We start from the raw sequence: 22,206 nt of genomic DNA, 5'->3' as shown, positions 1-22,206 counted from the left end.
TGCAATCTATGACACCCAGTACTTCAGGGTAGTGTGCTACATGGTAGAAGTGTTGCATATTGCTGGCCCTCATCTCAGCAGTGAGGGGAAAAGAAATATGCTCACTGGCATGTGGTAGTATAGCATTCATGGACTGGTGGAGTACCCGGGATGTTGATGCCTATGAGACCCCATCATGTCTCCAGTTCGACTTTGGAAAGTATCTGTAGCTAGTACTCTAAGGGCTACACATACCTTTGTTTCCACTGGGATGGATTCCCCTCTTTTTGCTCTGGTCTGAGCTGAGGGTGGCAGAGCTCAGTTAGTTCTTGTATTATGTCCCTGTCTAGCCTGCAGTGCTCTACAATCTCCAGCTCATGTAGCTCCTGGAACATCACCCTGGGCCTGAACACCCTTCTCCTTCTCTGTCTAGGCCAATTGTGAGCAGCAGCATTGAAGTCAGCATCTAGCACGTACAGGTGTAGCAGACCTTCAGCAGCCCCTATCATTCTCTAAGTTAAAATTCTCAAGTCTGTACTGCAGTGGTCCAGAGTACTGGAGAAAAAACAGAACGTAGGGTGTATGCCTACTTTATAGAGCTCTGCTGTAGGTGCAGAATGTGTGATTGGCTAATTATGATGCATTCCACCTGCCTACCATATAATTAACATAATTAATTAGCTCTAGTTTAGCTTACAAAAGGGTCAAAACTAGTTAAATACTTTTTTAGACACTCTCAGCATGGCAGCTCACCACACAAACATGCACACAGAAGGTAAACAAAGCTTAGAAGTCACTAGACACACTCACCTGAAAGGACATGCTCAGTCAGGCAGTGTGCCATGCAAACAGGTGCACCTAAGCTGAAATGAGCTTAGAAGTCAGTAGACACCCCCCCCCCCCGGTGTCAGCTACATACTGTGTAAACAGCAACATGGGTCTAAGCCTACATAAAGGGGATATGCGGGCACAATTACGTCTTTCTGCTATTCAGGAACTCCACCTTATTTGCATAGGTATCCATGCTCACAGCCTGGAAACTACAGTGGATATAAAAGTGTACACACCCCTGTTAAAATGCCAGGTTTGTGTGATATAAAAAAATGAGACCACAATAAATCATTTCAAAACTTTTGCCACCTTTAATGTGACCTATAACCTGTACAATTCAATTGAAAAACAAACAAATCATTTAGTGGAAAAAATATGAAAAAATAAGAAATGTACAATACGCTGGTTGCATAAGTGTGCACACCCTTAAACTAATACTTTGTTGTGTGTGCACACCCTTAAACTAATACTTTGTTGAAGCACCTCTTGATTTAATTACAGCATTCAGTCTGATTGGGTATACACCTGCCATCAATTAAAGAGACACTGATTAACCCCAAATAAAGTTCAGCTGTCCTAGTAGGATTTTCCTGACATTTACTCAGTTGCCTGCTACAACAAAAGCCATGGTTCACAGAGAGCTTACAAAGCATCAAAGGGATCTCATTGTTGAAAGGTATCAGTCAGGAAAAGGGTACAAAAAATGTGGTATGACATTTCTGTCCATATATTTACATTTTTAAAACCCCTTTTGCCTGTCTACACTCCTGTACATAGTCTTTTTCCACGTACACTATGGACACTGACACAGATGGCTATCTGCTTGCTGGATCACTGTACCTGCCTCATTTGCATGGGATTCACTTGCTTATGAGGTGTTTTGCATGCCACAGAAGTTTGCATGTTAGAGTATGCATGTGCGCCACTCAGCAGCGCTTATTGAATCTAAAAATGTCCGCACCCTTGTAAGCAGCGCGGTGTAATGCCTACATGGAAAAAAACATGCAGGCTTTATTAAATTCACCCCAAGTACTTTATATACAAATATCTGCATGATGATAAAAGCAACAAACATATCAGCTGTGTTATTTCTATTAGAGCTATGCACTTTTATATTACCGCATGCATTCTAAGTTATATTTTTGTTAACAGAAATTCATTTGTTACAGATTTCCTTAATGCAGTTAACACTACTTGTAATATCATGGCCAGTTTTCTTTATAATTCCAGACTTTACTCATGCTGTCCCTGTGAGGACATTTTTGCATTGATATCATCTGATGAGTCATTTCTAAAAATTTAATTTCATTTCCTGATATTCAAAGGGGATTGTGGCTGCAGTTTTACAGCTTTGTGGACCATATGTGTACGTGTTTTCTTCTTTTCCCACTCTTCTTACATAAACCTTTTAATTTGTAGCCCAGGGCTAAATCTGAAAAGGTCCATTTGGATCAGTGCTCTCCCCTAGTCAACAAACTAATAAAGAAAATAAAGATAACATATAAGATGTGTCCTGTGATTCATGCTTTACACAGGGTACCTCTTTTGACTAAGGCTACTACTAATCCATGACCTGAAGGATATAATACATAAGTAAGAGTCTTAGTCTATCAGAGTGGGTTAACAGTATGGTAGCAGACATCAAAAGGCAAGATAATGTAAGAATATTTACAGATTTACAAGACCATAACAAATGATTCAAATGGGAAAATTACTTCAAAAGACTGACAGTATATTAGAAACTATGACTTACGCCTGATCCTTTTCACTACATGACATAAAACAAGGAATTGTCAAATCAAGATGGAAAAGGACAGTTCCAGACAGTGTACATTTAACATGCTTCAACTTAATTATAGATTTTCAGGCTAACAGTTGAGAATAATGTTGGCTTCTAAAGTATTCCAAATGTCATTAGTGGTTATATTAGAAAATCTAGATGGAGAGGTCAAAATAATGGACAGGGTTTGATTCTAGAATACTACAGATCAGGATCATGACGGGTGTCTATTCAAGTTACTGGGCTGATAAAGATCTTGGAACTTGAAAGTCAGCAAACCAAATGCCAGAGATGTTTCATCTCTTTGAATTATACAGCATATGTGTTGATAGAGAGTCGTCTTCAAACACATCACAACAATGATAAAGCTGTTGTGAATATGTAGAAAACTGCTGATGAATCATCTGTGGTGGGATTTATATAAATGTTACAACATCTAATAAAATGTATCCCACACTTGTCAGTATCACACACTTGTCAGAGATCACCGTTCTGATAATAAAGCATCTAGATCAAGGTACACTACAGTGTAGGCCAGAATTTCAAGAAAAGAGTTTTGAAGCTTTTAATAACTGTAATACTAGCTCTTAAGTTTTCTGATGTGATTCTTCCCATAACTATATAGAGTGATGTCAGTCAACAGGGGTTAAGAGCAGTTCTGTTACAAGGTGACAGATGTAGTGCATCTGGACTGAAGACATTGACAGATGCCGAGGCACACTGCACATAAATAACAAGCCATTTCAAAGTATTTTTAAGAGTTCTTTGCCCAAAGTTAAGTCACATCCATAAATAATATTGTTGTCATTACAGGAATATGCTTTGCACATGCAGTATAAACCAATGAAAAGTATGCATATCACATAATTTATGAATTGCTTCCTTAAACTAATGCATAGACAGACTCTTGAAAATTGATCTGCAAGTGCTGTGTATTTTGTGACAGTTTTCAATAAAAACAGAGAAGCTGCAAGACTGAAACATTATTTATTTATTTTAATTTCTTACTTACTTATTGTTGACTTAGTTCCAGTGAGCATGGGTATATTTGTCAGACAGAGACAGAAAAAGTAGTACTTATACAAATATGAAAAAAGCGTCCAGGGCACCAAAGAAATCTCCTTGATCTTCATTATATTTGTAGATGTACTGGAATGCACAAGTTATGATAAATGCCACTTCGTATGATCCTGCGCTCTTGATAACTTAAGGTAAATCTGTGACTCAAATGACCGGTCCTGGTGTACATGCAGATGTTTTTCAGATTCACCATTAATATTTAGGCATCCAATAATTATACTTAATTCTGACTGTAGGCTTAAGTCTACAGCTTCTGTAGAGCATTTGGAATTTCTGGAAGTCATAGTGTGTCCCCTTCATGAAGATGTGCAAGTGTTTATACTTTGGTATCCTTTGAATGGGTATCCTCTTTCTACATTTGTGGAAACTGCATCATTGGCCAGTCTGAAAGTATTGGACTCTTAGTCTTATATAATGGTGTTTATTGAAATGTGCCACCCTAAGTTTTACAATAATCTTGTTTACAGTTTTCAAACACCTTGCTTACCATCAGTGGACATGGCACTTATCAGGAAGCTAAAAAGCAACTTTTAAAAGAAGGACATTATCCTCTTGTGACAGAAATGTCTTTAATTAATGATGTTTCTTTTGATGAAGTTGCTAAAACTATACCTGTGGGCCATACCTGTCAACCCCATAGTACAAAAAAATCCAAATAAAGTCTAAAATAATGAGGGTCACAGGCTCAAAATAGGGACATATTTTCAACATTGCTCTTATAGACTTAGAAAGTTTCTAGAATAACAAAATTTGTGTTAGCATGTATTTTTGAAGGGTATGAAGTCTGAAACTCTAGTGTATGCCATCATATAGCAACTTCAATCCTCACTGATTTGCCAAGAAACCACACACATTATGAGGAGTAGACCAAAAATATGAGGGAAAAATCTGGACGTTCAGCAAAAATCTGGACAGTAGACAGATATGCCAGTGGGTCCTTCTTGTCCAACAATGGGTAATTATTTTCTTGCACCCTTGAACTCAGCACAGCAGAACACAATGATAATTGCTGTCCTTTCTTCCAGCTTTGATTTTGACATTTGTTTTATTATGACTCCAAATAAGTAAACCACTTAATATCCCTAATGAAAATATAAGAACCATAATGTACAGTACAATTGAACACCTAGTATTTAAAATTAATTCAGCTCCTTATTGCATTCCAAAAGCTATAATTACAAGTTCCAAAATTATGCAAACTAAAAACAAATATATAAGTAAAATATACATAGCTGAATGAATGAATGAATGAATGAATGAATGAATGAATGAATGAATAAATAAATAAATAAAGGAGAACAGTGAATGTCAATTTTCCTCACCAGGGATCATGACCCCAGTGCACTCCCCAATACAGATATGCAATCTCTTTGCTATTATTATTTATTCCAATTATTTATAGTTACTAACTCTGAAATGTCTATATTTCAGAGAAAAGGGAATATTCCAATACACAGCAATTTCAGTATATGTATACGCAAGACCCATTTACGCTTATTCTATCTTGCTGTTCTTAGATTATTCAGTTATGAATCATGGTATTTATACATATTGCCAACTAATTCATCTCTGCTATGCCTTTTGGAATGTTTTAACATAAAAAAATATAATGACTTTGCCTATTGTTTTTGAATCTTACTACACATTTCTGTTAAATATTACATATGGTGTTTTTTTCATACACCTGTTATTATTGAGCAGACCGTTAAGTGTATGATATGGAAAGAAAATGTAAAACTGTGTCACAACTTGCCAAAAATCAATGGATGTATATATAGACTACTGGTAGAGAACTAATTTCAGAATTATAGATCCATGAAGGGCAGTGTCAGCTTCTTGATAATTTTATTTAAAGAAGTTACTTTAAGGGTGTTTGAGTTATTATATGAATCAACCCATAAAATGTTATATTTGTAAGAAATATGAGTTATTATATGAATCAATCCTTAAAATGTTATATCTGTAAGACATTTGTGTTGGGTTTGTGGCAGAGACGGAGGGAGCTCTGAATGTGACCCAGTTGACCTTGGTTTACAAGTCATCCTGGTACTCGTGGAGCCATTTTGGGTGGCTAGGAAAGCTAGTGGCATTTTTGGTCTTGTGGGAGGGTCACAAAGGCCTTACATGTTTGTACATTTGGTATCAATATAGGGGATGGGTAGAACATATAGAAATATCTCTGTTATCCTGTGAAAGCAAGTATGCCACTGCACTGGGATGTCTCGGTCTCCTTTTTGGTAATAGGAGGGTTTTGGATTATGTTCAGTGGAAGGCGGTTGAGTATACTTCCTGGCATCTAATATCAAAATGAAGTACCAGCAGTAGCTGATGGTCTACTCCACAGAGGCCAAAAGAAAAAAAAAGAAAAAGAGAAAGATAAAGGATAACCAGTCACCACTCCAATAACTCCACTGATATATAAGGCTCAAAACAATAAATTCCACTTGAACACTGGCAAATGTACGACCTCATCAGAATCAATGCTAACAGTAAAAATTGAATAATTCAAAATCAATAAACTTAAACAAATGAATGAATAGGGCTGGCTTTGCTACATATGGTTACTATGAATCCTCTTAAAACAATGGCATACAGAGTGTAGTTCTTTTCATTCATAACAACTAGTGTAAAAAAAAAAAAAATATATATATATATATATATATATATATATTATATATATATATATATATATATATATATATATATATATATATATATATATATATATATATATATATATATATATATATATATATATAAGATAAAGGACACTTTACAAGGAACTGTCTAATGTAACTTTGCTTTATATGACTATAAGGCACCTCTGGTGACAATGTTTGCCCCTCTGCACCACGCTCACAGGCAGGCTGGTCACTTAAGGTTAAATTGTAATGCTCAAGTCCCAGAATTAGAAGGTACCCCTCCAACAGAGAAAGAAGTTGTAAAAAAAGCTGAACCTCAAGATACTCCCCTTTCAGTTCTTGAGGTTGGGGAGATCCCCTGTGTCTTCCTGTTAATTCAAGTAGATTTTCAGTTTTACAGAATTCTAGATAGGGGTACTAAAAGCATTTTTTCATTTTCTCCAAAAACATTGCTCAGAGAGTTGGGCAAATATAAAAACATAACATGAATCATCATGGTTAAAATCCTGGTATTAAATACTAATAGTAAAAGGTAATAATTTCTGATGTCAGGCCACTATTTCATTGGCTTCTGAGTTGACTGCTGATGACGTATGCTTTTAGACACCTGTAGATGTGATAGAGCTAAACTGGACTATATGGTGATAAGTTGTTTCTACAACTGATCAATATTCTTGCTTGAGAACTATTTGTTGTATAGCTGATCTTGCTACTGTGTTGGACTGAGACCTGCATGAGTCTGGTACAATCGCATATATTGTTTGCATAGATCCTTATAGATATTTATAAAAGTTAATTATTATACGTTTGTTGATTTTGCCTTAAGATGGGATACATTAGTATGCCCTAAGTTGTGTCTTCCATATACTTGCACAATAGTACTGGTAGGTGATTTTAATTGTGATCTCCATGTTTCTGTCAGGAAGAATTCTAGATGATTAACTGAATTATTTCACAGTAATCAGTTTGCTATTGCTTCACTAACCTCTTGCATAAATGCTGTACAGAAACAGATTATTTTTTTATTTCCCTGATGTGCATATTGGTTTTCAGTGTAGGAATGTATCAATTGTTTTGTGATTGTGTCACATTTTTGAAGCTGAACATTAAAGTATTTTGAAACTAGCTACATTTTTTTTTTGTTTCTGAGGTTAGTTACTTGGGAAAAAAGTGCAGCATTTGTGAGATATTGCAGTGGATCCAGGAATGCATGGAGAAGAGTAACATAAGACAAAGTTCATATTGCTTGGTGTTAATTTCCATGAAGCATATGACTCTGCTTTATCACTTATTTTACTTCTTGAGTTGTATAATTGACAAATTAAACCTTTTCCTGTTTAAATCTGTAATGACCATAGTAATACATTGGTTTTGCCTACTGTTATTATCTATTTGCTGAAAATTTTAAATAGAGATATCATATGAAGTTGTCACTTCAGAACTTTTCTTTTTAGGCTTCTGTGAGTAGAATCATTATAAATTATACACTTAAACTACACAAGCACTTCTGCCTTTGGCATGATGTTCCTGGTGCCACACAAATCCTGTCTTATGCTGATGATCTTGTATTAGTGGTACAAGATACTGCACACCATTGTATAATTTTTGACATATTTAAACCCAAAGATTTAACATTGAGTCTTAGTATTACCATAATAAAAGTAAAATGTATAGTTCTGTTTCCTAAATGTGTAACATTTTCATTAATATTTACTGACACACAGACACATAAAGTCATAGATACAGAATTCAGTGGTAGACATTCAAATTATAATCAGTGGCATAGCTGTTTATCACGAGTTAGACAGCTGGTATATAAATAGTCTTGTTGCTATATGCGCTTTTGCAAGAAGGTGTATTTACTTAAATCATAATAAGTCAAGCCATTTGTTGGGCAGTTGTGTGTATACTCATAGAAGCCATGGAAAAGGATCTCATGGATATTTGTTTACTGGAAAGATAGAGATGTTACTTAAATTACACAAAAAGAGGTATTCTGTATTAAATTTCAACTTATGGGAGCTCTATTCACCCAGTTGTCTTTTACACCTCAATATGTCTTTATTATCATGGTACTGTACTCAGACAGCTTTCGTATAATGTACCTTGCTGGTTATTAACTAAATATGCCTTTTTAATAGCTGGCAGTAAAATAATAGATGGTCTTCAATTGATTTTGTTGCTGAAGTTTCTGAGCATTGTGGAAAGGTTATGAAATGGTAACCTAAAGAGGTTGATTTTTTTTCTGATAGAATATCTATGTATGTTAATATTTTTTATCAATATTATATTGAACATACATGAGATTGGATAAGCAATTCACAAAGAAACAATGGGAGGATATATGTATGTGTCCCAAATAAAGATGTTTTTTGTGTGATGCTGCCAGCCCAGCTATCTAGAATTTTGTAAATAATCATATGTCATTTGTGAATATCAACATGATTCATATGCTTGTCTTACAAATGTAAGAGAACTATATGCTATGTGTATATTAAACTACTGGTTCAGAAGTATATGTTGAACAGTGTTTATACAGAACTGAGCTTCAAGGATGTGCCACAGTGTACTCTACTGGAAAAGAACAGAAAAGTATTTAAACTATATACCAGTGCAAATGTACATTTTAATAGCAGAATCTGGAACGTATAGCATTAACTTGCAAAACTTCAAGAAAATAAATTGAAGTTAAAGTGTTTTACGATTGTGTTATCTCTCAGTTTCAGCTCAGCAGCAGACATAATGTCTAGAGCTAGACATTTTTCTATTGTCTTGAAACAGACACAATTACTAGCTTACAATTTGAAAGCATTTTATTGTTTTACAACTTCCAAGTTCTGCAAACTTCTGAGAGATATGTCCTTCTCACACAGAGATGTTAAAATTCTGTTAGTAGATTTTTAGCCTGGGAACTGAAGTCAGCTGAAGAGTGATGTCATCCAAGATAACCCACCAGTAATGTTTATTATTAATTTAAGAACTCTCTCAGAGAGAGACTGTGTATTTTGTATCTTGTCTTGGACCTCCACCATAGGAATCCGCTTGTTAACAGATCAAAGCCTCCCTAACAGTGCCTTAGACACCCGGGCCTCTAATCAACATGTTTTACTTGGGCCATAGTTAGGGCTTTATTCCTCCATGCTACAGTGCTGGATGATAAAATGTTGACAGAACATAATAAATGGCACTTTGATATGACATAATCCAAGTAATGTGCATATAAAGTCATATACTGGGCATAAATATCTGCTCAGATGAAACTGACAATTGTGAGATGTGATGCATGTTCAAAAACAATTAAGAAGAACTCATGTCAGAAGATATTCTTTCATTATTATGGCTGAAGCTGGGGATTTACATATTTTACCACAAGATCTATACTACCGGCTCCATAGATTCATAGGTTCATAGGTTCATATGAGGTTACTAGGCTAGCAGACCTAGAGCCTTTACAAGCCTAGCCATGTTAATCCCAAGTATCCCGATTTTTTTTTTGACTAGTTCACAGTCCGAATTTATGAACAAAGCAGGTCTGTGATCAACAGTGAGCTACCCCTTTCCATGAGGGACATGGGTGCTACCCATGGGGTGTATTTTCAGTATCCAATCCAGTTATATAGGTTGCATTTGAATAGTGTCATTGAGGAGCTCTGTTTTATCTGAATAGGGAGTCTGTTCCAAAGAAGTGGCAGTCTCTGAGAGACATATCTGTCTCTCCAGCATGATCTGTTAATGTCACAAGCTAGTTTGATAAACCTAGAGTAAGTGACTCTTGAGCCATTTGTCTTGCAGAAGTACAGCATTTCCATTAAGGCAGGATTGGAGACTGCCCTACAGGCCAGGCATAAGTCACCTCTCAGCAGCCTATAAGATACAGAGTAAAGTGACAGGCCTTTCAGCCTGACCACATAGGTCATTGGTTTGGAGTCCCTGTATTTTCTTAGTGAAAAACCTCTGAGGTCTCTCTAGCTGCTGCAGGTGTCTGATGAGGTGCATGCAAAAGGATGCATTATACTCTATTACTTCTCTGATGAGGGTCAAGTACAGTGGAGTTATAACATCCCTTGACCAGGATACTATGCCCTTGCTTATGAGGTGCACTACATAGAAGGCTTTCCTTACCACTGTGGAAACTTAGTGGTCAAAGTTCAGATTGCTATCAAACTATGTTCCCAAATCTCACACCACTGAGTTGGAACTCAGGGGCTGCTGTCGATATTGTAATTTGTAAGGAATTCTGTTTTGCCAAAGGGAATAATAATAATTTTTTTTTTTTTTGCATTTAGTTTTAGACCATGGCATGCATCATTTGTTTGTGTTAGCCCTTCCTATAATTTGTTGACATCATAGGGGGACTCAATGATTGCTCCCATTTTGCGATTATCAGCGAAATTGGTGAGCCAAAAGCTATCTACTTTGGTTGAACTTCTGAGAAATAGATACTAAATAGTAAGGAGCCCAGCACAGACCCTTGATGATGGATTTACTGGTGGAGGTGGAATCACCAATTTTGTGTGTTCTGTCTGTGAACTAATTTGCTACCTATCTAGTAACTTAAGGGTTAATCCCTATCACAGAGAGTTTCTCAATGATGCCAGAGTTGGGAATTGTGTTGAAAGCCTTGGCAAGGTCACGATAGGCTGTGTGCACTGTCTTACTTTCGTCCATGACTTTAGTGACATTCTCAAAGAAACCTATCAGGTTTAACAAGCATGCTCTACCCGTAAAGAAGCCGGATTGGTTTGGGTCCAGTATTTGGAGATCACCAATGTCCTTGTTGATAAGATCCATGATAATTCTTTCATAGCCTTGCAGATGATGCCGGTTAGAATTATTGGACTTTTTTCCCAGGGTCAGTTGATGGCCACCCTTTTTGCAGGGGGTGGGGGGTTAATGTTGCTGTTCTCCATTCTGCATTAACATAGCAAGTTCTCACGCTATGATTAAAGAGAAGGCTATTTTAGAAACAACCCGGGATACTATCTGGTCCCATTGAGGAAGTGATTTTGGCCTTGGTAAGTACAGAGATGACCTATTCTCTAGAGATATTAGACAGAGGAATGGTGTCAGGTATGCTTTGGGATATGGTAGGTGGGGCTAGGGGGTGAATTTGCACTGAATCTTTCAGCTAGCAGGTTAGCAATATCTTCCAGTGAAGTACAAGTGATCTCATCTACAACCAGTTCAGCACATAGCTGGGCATTCTCTTTTAGACTTTGGATGTAGTTAAAGAATGCCTTATGCTTATCATTGGCTAGGGATGTGATTTTACTTTCATAATTTGCTTTACAACACTTTACAAGATTTCTGATTTTCCTGTTTAGGCTTAGGAGGGAACTCTTCCTTTGCAGAGTGATATCCCTCTTGCTTTTGGGAAACAGTTTATTCTTCTTGTTATATACTCTGTTTATACTTGAAGTTAACCATAGTGGCTTGTTTTTACGGGAAGACTTGGTTTTGATCTGGTCAGGTACAGCAGAGTTTATGCAGTCACTTAAGTGTTTGTACATGGCATTTCCATATACTTCTGCATACTGATCATTAGTGTCTGTGATTGTGGGCGGTAGGACACTTTTTATACAATTGCTTATTATGCTGTAGTTAGCATTGGTAAAGTTTTTTATAGCTTTTGTTCCTATGAGGGTTTCAGTTCCAGTAATTACTTCAAATGAGACAGATTTGTGGTCCGACATAACCAGGGAGGGCATCAGGCATGGAAAGTACAGTACCCCCCCATGTTGGGGAGTACTATGTCCAGAACATTAGAGACCCTATTGGGGGTGCAGACTATCTGTTCCAGAGCATTTGTGTTAACAAAGTCCAGGAATCTCTGGGCAAGCATGTTCTTGCTCGTATATGTCCCCCTGTCTATGGAAGGATAGTTGAAATCCCCTATGCCTAAGGTGTTGGGCTGCATGGTGAGGGATTCCAGTAATCAAGGCAGGCAGTGTGCTTATCCTGGTTCATGGTGGGGGATATATAGCTAGTAATGCTGTGGTATGGTACTTTCCAAAGAGTTAATTGGACATGGAGTAGTTTGAGAGAGTCATGCTGTTTGACCAGTCTCAAAGTGTATTTGGTTTTAAAGAAGATGGATACAATTTTATTTCTGCACTTGTCTAAAGCCTTTGACATAGTTTGTCACAGCAAACTTCTGCTTCAAATGTCCTCACTAGGTCTGTTTCAGCCCACCCTTCTGTGGTTCAAAAGCTACCTGCCCAATAGGAGTTGGATAGGCTTATAATAGTCTGCATTGTGATAGCCTAGTATTTACCTCTGTGGTAAAAAAAAAACATAGGTTCATAGGTTCATAGGTTCATACTAGGCTATCTGCCCTGGGGCATTTATAAGCCTAGCCCGATTGTGTTTGGCTTTTGATTTGAGTATACTGTGCCCTTTTTAAAGTTTAGTTTACTGTGCCTCTGTCTAATAGTGACACGGAAATAATCCCCAGGACAAACCTACGATCCCCCATCCACTCATCAAGATTCTTCTTGAAGAGAGTCAGTGAGGTGCTCTGCCTAACATGAATTGGAATTCTATTCCAGAGCGAAGGGAGCCTCTGGGTTATGAATCTGTCCCTCCAGCATGTTCTATTTATTTCTGTGCTGAGGTTCAAGTCCCTCGAGCGCATGGCTCTAAGGGATTTAGATTTACTGAGGTGGAGCATGTCCATTAATTCTGGGTTGGACATAACTTTATATGTCAGGCATAGATCGCCTCGAAGTAGGCGGTATGCAACTGAGTAGAGCTGAAGTTTTTTAACCGAGCAGCATATGGCATCTGTTTGAGTCCCTTGATCCTCCTGGTGAGGTACTTTTGGGGTCTTTCTAATTGCTGCAGGTGTCAGGTAAGGTACATCCCAAAGGGGGCATTGTATTCTATGATGGGCCTGATGAGGGATGAATAAAGGGGCACGATTACCTCTCTTGATCTAGATGTGAATCCTTTCATGATGAGGTGGGCTATGTAGAAGGTCTTTCTAACCACTTTGGCAATGTGATTGTACAGTGTCATATGTCTTTGAGAAATCTAAAAAAGGTGATATAACTACCTTGCTGAGGTTTATTTTAACACTTGCATACTAAATGACTTCAACAGCTTTGCTTCTGTCCTGTCAAGACATTTTTGTTAGTGCTTCTTTACATCCACTGAGATACTTCCCTTATACAGGAATACCATAAGCTCTCTTATCCAGACTGAAGGTATAAAATCTTCCTCACTGTCTCAAGTAATAAGTATCATTACTGCCTAGGCTTGGCATACAAGGGATCTTAAGGAATTCAGAAGGAAGTTTGTCTGTGGATACTGATCCAGGTTTAAGTTTTAAAATCAATCTGCACAATTGGTTTGGTATAATTGTTTGAAAGGCAAAAGTCTGGGCATTCTCTATGTGCACAGCCATAGCACGTGGCTTGATTGCCATTTGGTCTGAGTACTTTGACGTGGTCTACAAAGTAAATACCAGACATCCATACAACATCATTATTATTTAAATATGGTAAGGGAAAGGAAGAACATTTATGATCAGGGTTAAGTAGCTTATTGATACATTTCTCAAACTTCCTAGGATTATGAACACTGGCCTGTTGATTTTCCAAAAAGTAGCTTTACTTTCCAATAAGCATAGTAAGTTTTCACTAGCACCTTGTTTTTCGTTATTTCAGTCAGTCTATCATGAATTTAGTCCCTTGATATTTACATCAGAGATGATCTCTAAGGAAAATCAAATGCAATTATGGTAGCTATCTAGTCGAGGTTCTTAATTCTTGATAACTTTTTAAATAAGGGAGGCATGCTTCGGAAAATGTTTGAAAATATTATGTTACAGTACTGTGCAGTATTTTCACATGGCAAGCTATGAGGTACATATGTGTTAGCAGACGTCAGAAATTTTATGAATGAGCTGTCTCAAACTTGCTCACTTTCCATGAGTAGCAAAACCTTTGGTCCTTGTGGACTTTATTCTGACCCCGTATAACTAATGTGGGAAAATTGTCACTTTCTGAGACAGCCATATGTCCAGCTGTATGAATGCTACTGCTTACCATTGTCAGGATACAGAATAAAGTACTCTGTTAACAAATGTTATGTAAATCCTAGTAGAAAGCATTACTACTCAAGAAACACCACAAAAATATATAGCTGAATGGCTACAGCCATTTGTGTTTATTTTGTTAAACTGTACTTAATTCAGCAAGCACAATTAACTAGACTTTGTGCTCTCTGTCTGGCAATGGATGGCTTCTTGAGCCACTGAATCATGGCCATTTGGTTGAACAGAGATAGGTGACCATTAGTCCTTTTAAAGCAGTGACTTTGATTTGGACTGACAGAGATTCTCTATGCACACTATATGGGTTCTACTTGACAGAATGAAAACTGATTTTCACAAAAACAGTTGGAAAACCTCCTTCTAGAGTTGCCTGTGGTGAATAGCTCTTGAGGTTATCTCCTACAGAAACAATATTCCAGATTTTAAAAAACAAAACAATGGCTCTGCAGAAGAAGATCTTAGTCACTCAAAAGCCTATATGTGGAAAATACAGCTGTAAATATTATGAAAGTACTCATTCAGATTTGATTAATTTACAGTAAAACTGGGTGATTAAGTGCTCGGTTAATTTATTAAACTGTTTTACGCAGGAATCCCTGCTGGTCTGTGGGCCCAGGTGTACCTGAAATATCAAAACCCGACATCATTGAAGACCACATAATCAAGACAAAATACATGAAAACCCACTTCATTGACAGATCGGATTAACAAAGACCTTCCTGTTGGGCGTGAAGGTGAACTTTGCCCTTTTGCTAACTGTAGTGCAATCTTGGAGTTGTTATATTTTGTTAAGGGGTCATAGCCCCCCACCTGGGTGGGTTTTGAATGGTACGGTGTCAGTTTTGTGTGTTGTTGCCTGAGTGATTGCTTACCCTGGGAACTTCATCATTAATCCAGTCTGTCGATGAAGTAAGTTTTCATGTATTTGGTCTCAGTGATGTGGTCTTCGATGATGTTGGGTTTCAACATTTTGTAGTAGACCTGTAGGGCCATATACTTTTGTAATTCCAGAGTATGAGTGATTGTATGAGTGATTGTAGTAAAGTGAAATGGATATGCATATCAAATGCTGTTTCAAAGGGTATGTCATGAAGTATATACAGAAGATTAAAGAACATATCAACAAAGTTACATGCTTTGATGCCAATATCATAGATTAATCATGAACAACAAAATAAATATGGCTGGGAATCAACACATCAAATAGGTTGATAGACTCGGGAGTTTAAAGATACTTTTTAGGCTATTGATCTCTGATGGTATTAAGAAGCCTAGGCTCAACCCTCATTTGCCTAATAAATGACCTTCTGTAAGTCACTTAACCAGACGCTGCTCTTGGGTCATCCCTGAAAAGGGACTGTGTGTGCAGTGTCCCTACATGTTTAAACAATGGGTACTATTATTAGCCTTACAATTCCATGGCAGTTTTTAGCGCCTGTAGTTTGCATGTGAATAACCCAGAGGTGGACAGAACAAGGATATGATGGGGCATTTACTTGTTGCCCCATTCAAATCCTTGAGAAGACTATTCTGCAGTTAAACTGTTTGCAGTATTTTTAACACAGCTTAGTACAGGCATCAGTACATATCAATCTGGTTAAACAGGGCAGGGTGAGAAGATCAGAGAGATGGCAATAATTATTTTACCTTTGGGCACAAGGACTTGCTGCTAGATAGTTTGTGTAGCATGAAACTGAGTTTCAAAGACAGGGGAGATTAATGCCAGCTGTTTCAGGATCATGGATCTAAAGTTTAGAGAGCTGTCTTGGTCGCAGGCTTGTATGTATTCAGAACTGAGAAATGATATTTAAAAGATTATCTTAGCTTTTGTGGTTTTCATAAAAGCTAAGCAATCACATTAGATGTGAGCAAGAACTGACTCTCCTTATAGGTCACATCACTGTACAGCTCTAAAACAGCTTAATTAGCTGGAACTTCTTCACCTCCTTCTATAGAATCACCTTACCTTAGCCTATAAAATTCTACATCAGCCTGATAAAACTCCCATACGCCAAAATCTATTACTCCCTTACTCTAGTAATAGAACTCTCCACTCCAGTAATAAATTCATTCTTGAGGTAACTAAAGCCAAAAATACAGCTGTTGAATCCCTCTTCTCCAACTTAATACCACAAATATGGAATACACTGCCCACCCATATATCATCCACTTCCTTCTTAGTACAATTTGAAAAAAATTCTAAACACTCACCTAATTAATACATGGCTCTGTTCCTGTACCAAGCCTGGCTAGTACTTATCCACAACATTTTATCCCTAGACTCACTTTCAATAACTCTACTACTGTCTCACTATTATCTCAAACTGTTGCTCTGTAATTTAAGTTGTACCGTTATACTTTGTATGAATAAACAGGAGTTACTTGCTTCTCTAACATGATATTTGTAATAATTTCCACATTAACTCTCAATCACATGTATTATGCTGAGTTGCCTGTATGTGTGTATACTGTTACCTTAAACTGAATGTACTTGTTTATTTTCTATATGTATTTTTAATCTAAGTCTATAATGTGCATTTATCTGTATTTTATATAGTTTTGTTCAAGTGATTTCCTCCCCGGGCTTCCACTGAAATAGGGCCAGACTTTCCTGGTAAACAAATGTAAAATAAAATAAAATAAAATAAAATAAATAAATAAAGTATTGACTAAAAACAGAAATGAGACAATGACACTTGGCTGTAAATATCTGACACAAAGCAAGAGACACGGTCAGTTCTTTCTCCTTCATTTACTTGCTACATTAGGTCTCAATGTGCTACGTCTAATCTGGCTTCACAGCTACCAGTATAATAGGAACAAGCTGTTAAATGGCACCAAGACTAATCAAAGTTCCTACCTGTCTCTGATTTTATCCTCCAGGGATAAATTCTATGGCCCCTTCTCTGTAATATTTTATTAACAATTTACACTCCATCTCCAGTCAAGCAACCATAGTACAATATACAGATGATGCTATACTCATCTAATCTGCTCAGATACTATCCTCCCGGCAAAACATTACCCAATAAAACTTTTTTTCAATGAATCCTGGCTAGATAATACAAACCTACTCTCAAGTCTCAAAGAGACAAAGCTAATGATATTTACCACTAAAAACTACCTAAACAAAACCTTCTTTCTACATGGTGTCATCTAATAACACAAAAATAGAATGTGTTTCTGAAGCCAAACTCCTCGGAATTTTAATCAGTCATAATCTCAAATGTAATCACCAACTCCTCCAAGTCATGAAAAAAATGAAAACTAGGCTGCCTCTATAGGGTGTTTTTTTTGTCTCAGACTATTCTTGAAAATTGTTAGCAAAAACATACCTACTCCCATCCATATTTTATATATCATTTATCTTTACTAATCTCAAGTCCACCCTAAAAAGCAAAACAGAAATGGCCTACAATAGAATTGCTCAATTTGCTGTAAATATCCATCAATAGACTCAACACTGCATACTCCTAAATGATCGTAACTAGCTCGAACTTCCACACTACTGTAACTACTCACAACTGACTATAGCCCGCAAACTAATATCCTGCTCTAAAAATGTCCATCTCTACAGGGTAGAATGCAACCTTGTAGCACTACCAGAAGCCTCCGATCCAGCAACACAATACTTCTGACTCTCTCAAAATCAAATAATTCTGCTGGTGAATCACTGCAATGTTATCATGATACAGAAATCTGAAACGCTATCTACTCAGAAGTAAGATAAACAAACATACTACATTTATTTAAAGCATCACTGAAAAAACACTTATTAGACAGCAGTATATAAATACTACTCACAAACACTCTCCCCCTCTCTTATGCAGCTACAGCTAAACCCCTTCTTCTAACTCATGTATGTCCATATTTCTCTCCATCCCTATCACTGCTAGCATCTCTGTCTCTATGTCTTCTGCCTCATGTTCCACTGCATACTAATATTATTTATAAAACAAACATACCAACATCCAAAACCACAACTGCCTCTACAAACTTTAACCTACTTACTTTACTACTGAAAAACTCCTATCTTTTATGGTTAAATGACATAACATCCTAACAATTTGTAATATGTGTCTAACCATGTATCTCTCATTCTAGTAACAGCACACATTCAATTTCTGTACATACAATGTGTAGATCCTAAACTGCATATACAGTTTTAATGTACATTATTATCTGATCCACAATGTAAAATGCCACAAATGTTTAACGTGTGTGACAAATTAGTATCTTCTGTATTTTGTATGTGCAAAACCTGTGTAGCTTTTCTAATACACAATATAAAACTCTATCTCACTTTATGTATACGTCATGCTGTCTGAACTTTGTACCTGTAATAACTGTGGGGCCTTTCTTCCTGGGCCTCCTCTGAAAATGGGATAAAACCCAGTCAGACAAAGATAAATAAAATAAATAAACTAGATGCAAATCCAGTTATTGCGTGATGCAGAGTTGGGAACTGACTGCCATTTTAATGGCTTCTTTATCAGATAATAACCAATAACTCAATAAAAAAGAATGGTGATTCATAAAATGCAGAACATTTAAGCATTATAAGTTTTTTTTCAAAAATAAACTGTCTTACACACGCGTGCGCGCGCACACACACACACACACACACACACACACACACACACACGCACACACACACACACACACACACACACACACACACACACACACACACACACACACACGCACACACGCACACACACACACACACACACACACACAATATTGAGAAATGCATAGCTGTTGAACACTTGTGAGGAATACAATGCTCATCTTGGAAAACTTGAAACCTTTAGCTATCTGTTCACTTGTAATACTATGGTGTGAATTTTAATGCCTCACCAAAATTCAGTTCAGTTATTTATTTGAAAATACTTTTATGTCTTTTTATATATTTTTTTCTGATGAGATTCATTAAAACCATAAATAATTTTTATATATTTTTGTATCTATTGGCCTTTCACATGGTTCTTTACCCCAGTATATACTAATGGCTTTAAAATTTTCAGCTTCTCCTATAGCTCCCATTAGCATATGACGTCTTATGATATTTATCTTTATTATTTTTTGTGCTCAGATCTGACCATACTCTACTATGTTGTACATATTGTACAGTATTTTTGAATTATGCTATTTTGTATGTTTTCTATAATATTTTTTTGCATTTTGTAATATGTATGCTTCGTGTTGGTACCATCTTTCTCTTGGGAATATTTTTTAACATGCTATTTTACCTTTGTTTCTGTTTTTCTGTTGGAGCTTTTCTCCTCTGGTCTCTGCTGAAAAAAAAGTTATTTGCTTAGTCAGACTAACCCAGTCAAAAATCTCAAATAAATGGCAAATAAATGCTTGCAATAGAAACTTGTTAGATTAAGTATATGCCCTTTTTATTCTGCATCTTTAACACATTTACTCATAACTTTGTGTGCAATTTATCGTTTGCGAGCTGTTTTGTTAAGATACTTTTCCTCCTTATTTCTGTATGGATATTGAGTAAAGAACCTGTTTGCTCTATAGGAAATCATCATTATACAAGCTGCTATTAAAGTCAGTAAATATTTTCCTTGTGGCAATGTTTGAAAGGTGACAAAAGCAGAATTTGAGACAGAGGTGATAATCAAGATGAATGAATGAGTTGTTAATTGCACTTGTGTTTGCTTTTTTTTTCTTCCTTTTTTTTGTTAATAACAATCTGATGAATGAATCTTGAAAGGATATTTTAAGCAATGAAATATGAAACAGATTCTTTTCAAGAACGCTTGAAACTGTTAGATGGTATGTAATGGTTCTGACCATATTTTCACCACTTGCTTGAATTGTTGAACCCTACTTTTAATTACCACTGCCTCTGAATTATAGTAGCTATACCTGCTAACTCAGAAGATGTATCATATATGAATCATGTAGCATGCCATCAACACAAATACAGCATATGTTATGTGAAATGAAATAACATATCATAACACACACTGCCTGGATTAATTGCAAGGAAGAAGCAATCATATAATACAAAGTGGTGTAACAAATCCCCCACAAGTATTTGTGATGCAGCCTTTTTTTTAATTATTCAAACTGATAAGTAACAAATACTCATGAATAAAACATATAAAAATGGAAATGCCAATCATGAGACAATAGTAATATAAATATTTTATATTATGATAACTTTGCCCTTCATACTAGGACTTTATCATTGATCTGATCATATACTAATACTAATGTGCAGGAAAAAAAACACTTGTCATTTTATTTTGTGCAAATATTCTCATAATTAAGATACTCAGAATAGCTGTGTACAGAGCTATATATTTCAATAGCAATATGCTAGCAGTTGTATGCCAAAGATATGTTTTTGATTTAGACCAAAAGATTAATCACAACACCATCCTGTTAAATCAACAAAGATAATGTCAGTATGCTGTACTGTTGTCTCTTGAAAGCTAATATAGCCATAATCTTAAAACACATCTGGCTGGGATATTCAACCAGAGTGGGGGAACTGTGGATCAGAACAATTCATAGCTATGTTCCATGACCATTCTGTAAGCAGCAAACTGACTTTGACAATGTTATTAGTCAAATTTGGGACAGTCAAATTTGCCTAAATAATTTCTAAACATCACATTGTCAGGTGAATCTTGACATCCATGTTGACAACACATAACCTAGGGTAAGATCAAAGGGACCCGATCATAGTTCTTTGTAGTGCAAAGGGCTTTACCTGTTCTCATGTTTTACTAAACTTAGAGAAAACAAATATAATAGTTCTAAGTGTTTTACGGCTATGAAGGGGTACCAGTGCCATACGGACAGCAGCCACCACAAAAGGGTGGTGGTAAGCTGTTAAAACACAGCATGTATTCTGCTTGATAAAAAAAAAAATGTAAAAAAAATACAGATTGAAATGTAACAGACTCCATACACTGTTCTATCATGGCCACTGACTGTCATTAATGCTTTAGCACAATATATTGCTTACCAGCTCAGGGGAGTACTTAGTACGCCTGACTTTCCCTGGTTTTGAACATAATCACAGTGCTAGGTGCACTACAGTGTCCATCATATTTAACGTTACATGCAGTGCTAAGAAAGTACTTAATACCCGTATTTCATTTGTTTACTTTATGAGAAATGTTTTTTGCTGAAAAGTTACATTGCCAAATGAAATATATATGCCAGTTCTATAAAGTAACAAGATTAAGCTAGCTCATTCAGACATTCACATTGGTATAAATTATGAATCTCTTTAGTGTGATGCACTTTCATGTTGGAACAATGGTCCATATCTGTCAGTGAGGGAAGTCAAGAGTTTAGGCGAAAAACATGCAAATATTTAAACCATCCTTGGGACAACAAAGGGAAAAAATAAAGAAAATTCTGCACTTTCTTCTCAAAATATGATCGTAATTACTGATGTAAACTGTAGCAGTGGATAAAGAAAATAGAGTAGGTGTTCTTCATGGAAGTGCAATAACAATACCTTATCACTGTGACAGTAACAGACATATACACAGTCAGAACCAGCACTGACTGGGATTTTAGCATAGCCACCTGTATACTCTGTATAAGTAACTGTTTAGCTAAGGCAGAAAAAAAAAATCAAGGTAACAAAACAATAAAACAAATAAGTTACCATGGAGTTTGTGGCAGACTGTATTCCCTCCTATATGTACCTCTTTCTCATAAACCCACTGAAGAAAATAATAAGAAAAGGTTAGGAGGTATCCTTTGCATTACTGACCAATAACTGGGAATAATGGTGGGGGTCTTATTATGCTGGGCTTTCTTTGAAACTTCCTAAATCTGATTACCTGTTCTGA

Source organism: Protopterus annectens, chromosome 1.part0 (assembly GCF_019279795.1).
Source record: "Protopterus annectens isolate FY-2018-M chromosome 1.part0, PAN1.0, whole genome shotgun sequence".
NCBI lineage: Eukaryota > Metazoa > Chordata > Ceratodontiformes > Protopteridae > Protopterus > Protopterus annectens.
Note: the sequence above shows the minus strand (reverse complement) of the source record.